Source organism: Austrofundulus limnaeus, unplaced genomic scaffold (assembly GCF_001266775.1).
Source record: "Austrofundulus limnaeus strain Quisiro unplaced genomic scaffold, Austrofundulus_limnaeus-1.0 Scaffold41, whole genome shotgun sequence".
Classification (NCBI taxonomy): Eukaryota; Metazoa; Chordata; class Actinopteri; order Cyprinodontiformes; family Rivulidae; genus Austrofundulus; species Austrofundulus limnaeus.
In genome coordinates, this window is record NW_013952443.1 from 452,212 (window position 1) to 458,812 (window position 6,601).

Below are 6,601 nucleotides of genomic sequence, written 5' to 3' on the forward strand. Positions count from 1 at the left end.
GCTCAGCTGTGGCATAAGAAGAGCTGCTAAAAGTATAAACAACTGTGTTAAATCATTTTCATTTATTCAGAAGCCGCACCGAATACGAAAACATTGGTGAATGCCACAGATTCTCCTAAATCACTCGTACGCACAACTTAAGAACAAATCTGTGCGTACGAACGGTTCTTGCATGAGGCCCATTAAAGCTACTAGATCACAAAGAAGCTAATGGATTTTCGAAACGGACCAGGGGAGCAGACTGAAAAAGGCCACAACTCTTCTTACTCCTGAACCTGAATCGAGGGTTTCTGTCATCTCCAGTACCCTTTCAGGCGCACTGCCTTTGCTTTTTCTGTTTTTTTTTTTTTTTTCTGTTTTAGTGGCATCATTTTAAAAAGAACTTGAGAGTTGAGGCCAGCTTTCTGCTATCTGCCAACACCAAAATATCTCCTCTTATTTGCCATTCATCTGCTCTTAGTGGATTCTAGCTTCAAAGGGTATCTAGTCAGCCTTTGGTCTGATGACATGGATTTAATCCCCAGACTAAAAATTTTTGTGAAGCTGTTTTTWTCGCCCCCTTCTTCTTGTCAAATGTGCATGCTGGGCAGCTGGGATGTGGCTGAAAAAGCGTGTTATGGGTCTGCCAAGAGGAGATGAACTGAGAGTTAAACACACGGACAAAAACAGTGAATCAAACTGTATTGAATTGTAAGCTTTGCATCATTGTTTATTGAGCTGCCAGCACAATTTATTAAATCTGATACTTTTTTCCTCTTCCAAGTGGTATTTTGTGATTCTTGGCACARCATATCTTATGAGCTATTAGAGAGGTACTGCAGGCCACTAGTGCAGGATCGTATTTTAGTAGCTTAGAAGCTGTATCATAAAATTAAACTTAGTCCACAAAATTTGAAGGAAATTTTTACATACTGTGTACATTCCTGTTAATTAATTTCTGCAGCTCTAAAGACATAGGTAATGTCCTTTTGCCTATGTGTATGCATGTGTTTGTATGTACTGTTATGGAAATTAACATCTTGTGAATCATTGAACAAATTTCAATGAAACTCTAATTGGACTGACATCTGCAACACATTAACTTCTGGAGCCAATTCAGTCATTGTTGACGCTGAAAAATGTTGGAAGGTTTTAGAACTCAGGTTACAGACAAAGAACTTGAGGAGYTTGGAATAATGAAATAAACTATAAACAAGAATTTAAAATGCTGTCATGAAAGCAGAGCTACTTACAAATGTAAACTCAGGGAACCATAAAAGAAGGAAAAGCATGGCCGGCTGTGGGAAGCACCTGACTAAAAAAAATAAATAAATAAAAAAAACCTAAATGACACAGAATAAAATGAAACAATAACGACCATAAATAACAAACACCCAGGGATAAGACCAGTCAGTAACAGCTGACAGTGGGCGGTAATGGTGTCTCGATCAGGCCCGTTAGCAGCATTTTTACAAGTACTTCTACAAAATGACCCGATACCAATACCAGTGTCGATACTCCACTGAATGTGTGACAGTTTATATTTTATGTGAAAAGTTTGTTAGTTTCATGTGTAAGAAATGTATACAATTTGCAAGAAAATCTTATCTGTTCCTTTTATTTATTTCAAAATGCTGCAACAGTGTCTGGTATGCTGTGTATTTGATTAGATATAGCCAGAAGGGCTGTGGGCCYATGAAGCAGAAGAGCCACCATGTTCTAAATTAAAGTGTTTTTAAAATCATTGTGTACACTAATGTTTAGGTTCTAACTCTGTAAGTATTAAGGTATTGGCAAGTACACAAATTTACTCATACTTGTACGCAATTTGAACAAAATTGTTATCGGGACACCCCTAGTGGGTGGGGCAGGAGCAGAGGCAGGAGGAGAAACACACACAAGGACAACAAGTAAATACAAAAACAAAAATATAAACAAAGCAAAAACAACTATAATTATGTTATACAGACACTGAGCTAATATTTGATGTAGTAGTAGCTGTCTTTTACTCTGAGCACTAACTGACAGGGCACAATCTTTGTTTAAAACTTTGCCATTAACTGTTAGGGGTGTAAGAAAATACCAATACACTGAAATATCACAATATTTCATTTCCCTATACGGTATCAATTCTCTAAGCAGGGTATTGACTTTAAATTAAAGCCTCATTTCATCCTGAACTATAGGCTATTGTTGGTGTGGTGGGTGACCATATTTTTAGAATAAATTATTAAAAACTGAAAGCAGCCATAAATATATTATCAAACTATAAATTGGCACATTTTACTTAACCATTGAAAATATGGGTGAAAAAGGAAATATGAAACATATAAAAGACATGTAAAACATTGAGTTTTCTAAATGAAGAACTTTTAGAGAAGAAAATGGCAAYATATCACAATAAATTGTATTGTGAACCCTGTAACATGATATATACTGTATCACCAAATTCTTGCAAATACAAAGCCCTACTGTTGGACTCGACCCTGTCATTTGCAAAATATTCCACAAACCACTTACCAGATTTAAATGAAACTTTCAGAAGGTACTTAATGTGTACATCTACAACTTATTAATTTTAAAATCAACCCAATCCAAAATAGTCACCACAGCTTCACCTTAGCAAACACAAAAGTACCTATTAAGAGTTTTACAGATTCTTAGCTAAACTTTGATGTGAAAGTAGCTTAGAGGCAGTTCCAATACAAATTTTGAACACCTACAGATTGCATGAAATCTAGCATTGTCACATGAGGTTGGCCAAAATGGCTATAACTTTATCAAATCTCAACATCTTTGAGTAAAATTCTGGCATGCAAGACAGCGGGGGATATGCATTTATTTAAGGAATGCTGGGCTTTAACTTTATTTTAATGAATTTGTACAAGACTCACTCCCTGAGGAGTTGTGGATGGATTTTTCTTTTCAATGACTGCTTCGTGATCCAACTATAATTTGCTCCTCAAATACCCTTCATTTTTTTGTGAAGGCAAAAGCCAACATGTGACTTTAAGGCAGTTTTTCAAGTGGAGAAGGACTGAAATAGTGACTTATATAAAAGCAGGTCCAGCTCTTGGTTTTGTGACAGTTGCCCCGAGCGTCGTTGCAGGGCCTGTCTGCTGTGATCTGACGGCTCTCAGAAGCTTCTGACCCGTTCTGGTTCAGAGTCAGTTAGAGGACAGAGAAGTAAAACCCTCTGACTTTATTGGTGCTTCTGTCAGGGATCTTTGAACAAATGACAATAATCCACAGTGAGTAAAAGTGTTCATGGCCAAATGAGGTGTGGTGATGGGTTTCCAGCTGTCCATCAGTTCAAGCACCGAAACTCATCATTCAAAACCAGGTTCCAAAAACACAGTCCAAGTCATGCACTGAACTGGGTGATCTAATAATGTTCTTTAGACTGTGTTTGGCTTATAAAATCTTTGACTTTATAAAATAATACATTTCAGTGACTGTTTTCTCRAAAACTATTGTACCCATTTAAACAACTAATATTCAAATTTTAATCATCTCACACTGATTAATAAAAAACAAACACTTAAATATTCAATAAAAATGACAAAGCGACAAATCAAATAATTAGTAAACCATTAAAATCATTTCTAACACGGAACCAAATTTCTTGCTCATGCAATTTTGTGTTTTAGAACTATAATTGCAAGTCAAATGTCTGAGATTTGGKCTATCATCCAGACAAAACAAACGTTTGGCAATAATCAGTTGTCATTACAAAATTACCATTATGGGTGTGCTTACACATTCACTCACTTCAGGATGTTTCTTCATGTCACTTTCAGTTTAGATAAATGTTTGACTTGATTTAGCCCATGGAAACAGCAGGGTTTTCATTCAAGTGTCTGCATGGCATGAAGCAAAGCAAACACAGACCTATCATATTCATTTATTTAAAGCAACTGATCATTTTCCTTGAAGTGGGGTTTTGTTGAAAGATTACAAACAATCAATGTCTTACCTGATGTAAATAGATTGTTGAACAACCTTAGTTTGAAAAAAAACAATTTAAGTCTGACTGGACTCATGAGACTGGACTAACCGCTAGTCCAAGTGGGGATAGTTGCCATGTTAAAAGACATGTAGTTGGGYTATACAATATAAACTTTTATATTACTGTCATGTCAAATTACATTAGTATCTCTATACAATTATATGGGTTTGTGCAAAAACAAACAGCATTATCACATCCTGGGGCATATTACAGGATCATCATAATATTTCTGCCAAAATAACTAATGCCAAACTGATGGTGGTGTAAATGTTTCTAAAATCTTAAGCTCGGCAGTTCTACCAGTTTATGAGGTGTTGGATCAAGGAGTTCAGACTAACACAAGGAGCATTACAAGAAAACTTAACAATTTATTAAAGAAGACAAAAAATGAAAAACAAAGGCTGACATAACAAAACAGCAACAGAAAGTTGGGAAGCCACAGAAGACAACAGGACAGGATATGAAGCCACAAYGCCAGACTAAAGAAGAGTGAGGACAGAGTGTACATGGGTGGGACCTGATGGGATGAATAGAGTCACCTGGGCCAAATGACAATCAGGAAGAGGTGAGAGTGGACGGGGAAGGAGATAGAGCAAGTGATGATTGTGGCAGGAAAACAGAGAGCCAATAAAAGAAACTGAACCCCAAAAAATACAGAAACTAAACATTATGAGAAAACTATTTAATAAACCTTAAAAAACTCAACTCTGAAAAAACACAGATCATAACTAAACCAATAAAAATAAACTTTTTTCATCCAAAGCGAGGTAATTCAAAGATCTACTGTATATTGAGGTTGATGTTAATTGTTCATGATCTTTCCACAGAACTCCATTTCAAATGATTTGAACTATTTCTAAGATGCAATCAAGATGAAAACCACCAGAGCAACAGGTTGTCAGACTTTCAACACATCCAAATAAAACCTCATTTACAACCACTGGTCAGTTTATTGGCTTTTCCACCAGAGGAAAGCCACAGCAGTGTCAACTCTGTCCACATGTTTATGAGAGACGGTTCAGCTAAGCACGGATCATATCATTCTTTTACTGAGACAAATTTTCACATGTTTAAAATGGACAAACGAGGATTGTGGGAGTTTGCCTCTTCGATCTACATGTGTTTTGTGGACTTGGAGAAGGTTTATGATGGTGTTACTACAGAAGAGTGTCTGCTTTGGGAATCACAGGTTCTTGTCTCTGCTGTATGCAGATGATGTGGTTTCGTTGATGTCTTCAGGCCAAAACCTTCAGCAGACACTGAGGTGACTCACAGCCAAATGTGAAGCGGCTGGAATGAGAGTCAGTTCTCCTGGATTGACGGATTGGGGCCTAATCCTCAGTGATGAGGGTGTTGCTTCGGTCGGTCAAGGCCAAGCTCTCAATTTACTGGTCTGTCTACATTCCAACCTTCACCTGTGGTCATGATCAAAACCAAATGAATAAGATCCTTGATACAAGCAGCCGAAGTGAGCTTCCTTTGTAGGGTGGCTGGGCTCAGCCTGCATGCTCCTTCTGAACTGCTGAAATAGGTTTGGATTGTCGCAGTTTCATGATAAAAACTGCGTCATTCAGTTTGCATTGCTGACATTTTGGCAACTTCTCGACACAACCCGTGGGCCAAACTTTTAACCACCCTCCACATAAGAACTTATTGTGTGATTGGTCAGAAGTTTGTGGGAGTGTTTGTGCTGAAAGCGCTCAGAAGCTGTATTTTGTTTTAACCGCTTGCTTCAAAAGAAAAAAAACGTCTCACTTCATGAGCCGACTGTAGCAAGAAGCAGCAATTTATAAAGATAATCAAATGGCCAAAAACACGTGGCTGGAGATAAAACAGGCACTTTGCACRATGGAATCTAACTGATAAAACTTTGGAGCTTTAACCGCGACAGATTTGTGGGTTAATAATATCGGGTGACGAGTCTCTGACTTTTTTTCCGCACTGTGGACTTCAGCGGGAGAAACCCCMCTTTAGTGACGTATGCTGCAGCGGGAGGGGTTTCCCCAGGAGTTCAGCGTGGGGTGTCTCGGGGACTATGAAAGGTGTGTGCCAAAAGGAACGCCGAAAAACCACGTGACTTCTCATCAACTGTTCTGCTTCAGATGGAGTGCGCAGAGGTCTTTAGAGATAAGGTGAGGAATTCTGTCATCAGTAGAGAGCTCAGAGCCACTGCTCCTCTACTCCGAGGGGTCAGTTGAGGTGGTTTGGGCATCTGATAAGGATGTCTCTTGGACCCCTCCCTATAGAAGTGTTCAGGCATGTCCCACTGGTAGGAAGCCTCGGGGAAGACCCAGGACTCGCAGGAGGGATTATTTATCCTCTCTGGCCTAGGATGTCTCGGGGGTCCCCCAGGACGAGCTGGAAAGTGTTGCTGGGGAGAGGGAGGTCTGGGTTTCTCTCCAGTCTTTGAAAGCTATTGTGAAAAAGCTGGTCTTAGAATCATAACTGTGGCGACATGCATTGACTCAATATTCAGACACATTTATCACTTTTACAGCGATATGAAGTTTTATTTCAGTGGTGACTGTTCCAAAAGAAAAATGATCAGATGAAACTGATTTGCTCCAACCTTTCAGTTACCAACATCTGACAAAATAATTTATTATTCAATAT

At 38.5% G+C, this 6,601-nt stretch overlaps 1 protein-coding gene across 1 annotated transcript in view; it reads right to left on the minus strand.

The window, feature by feature from the left end:
- Positions 1–6,601, minus strand: part of LOC106516759 (metabotropic glutamate receptor 4) — a 228,961-nt gene that overhangs the window by 221,558 nt on the left and 802 nt on the right. The gene's annotated exons all lie outside the window — the stretch shown is intronic.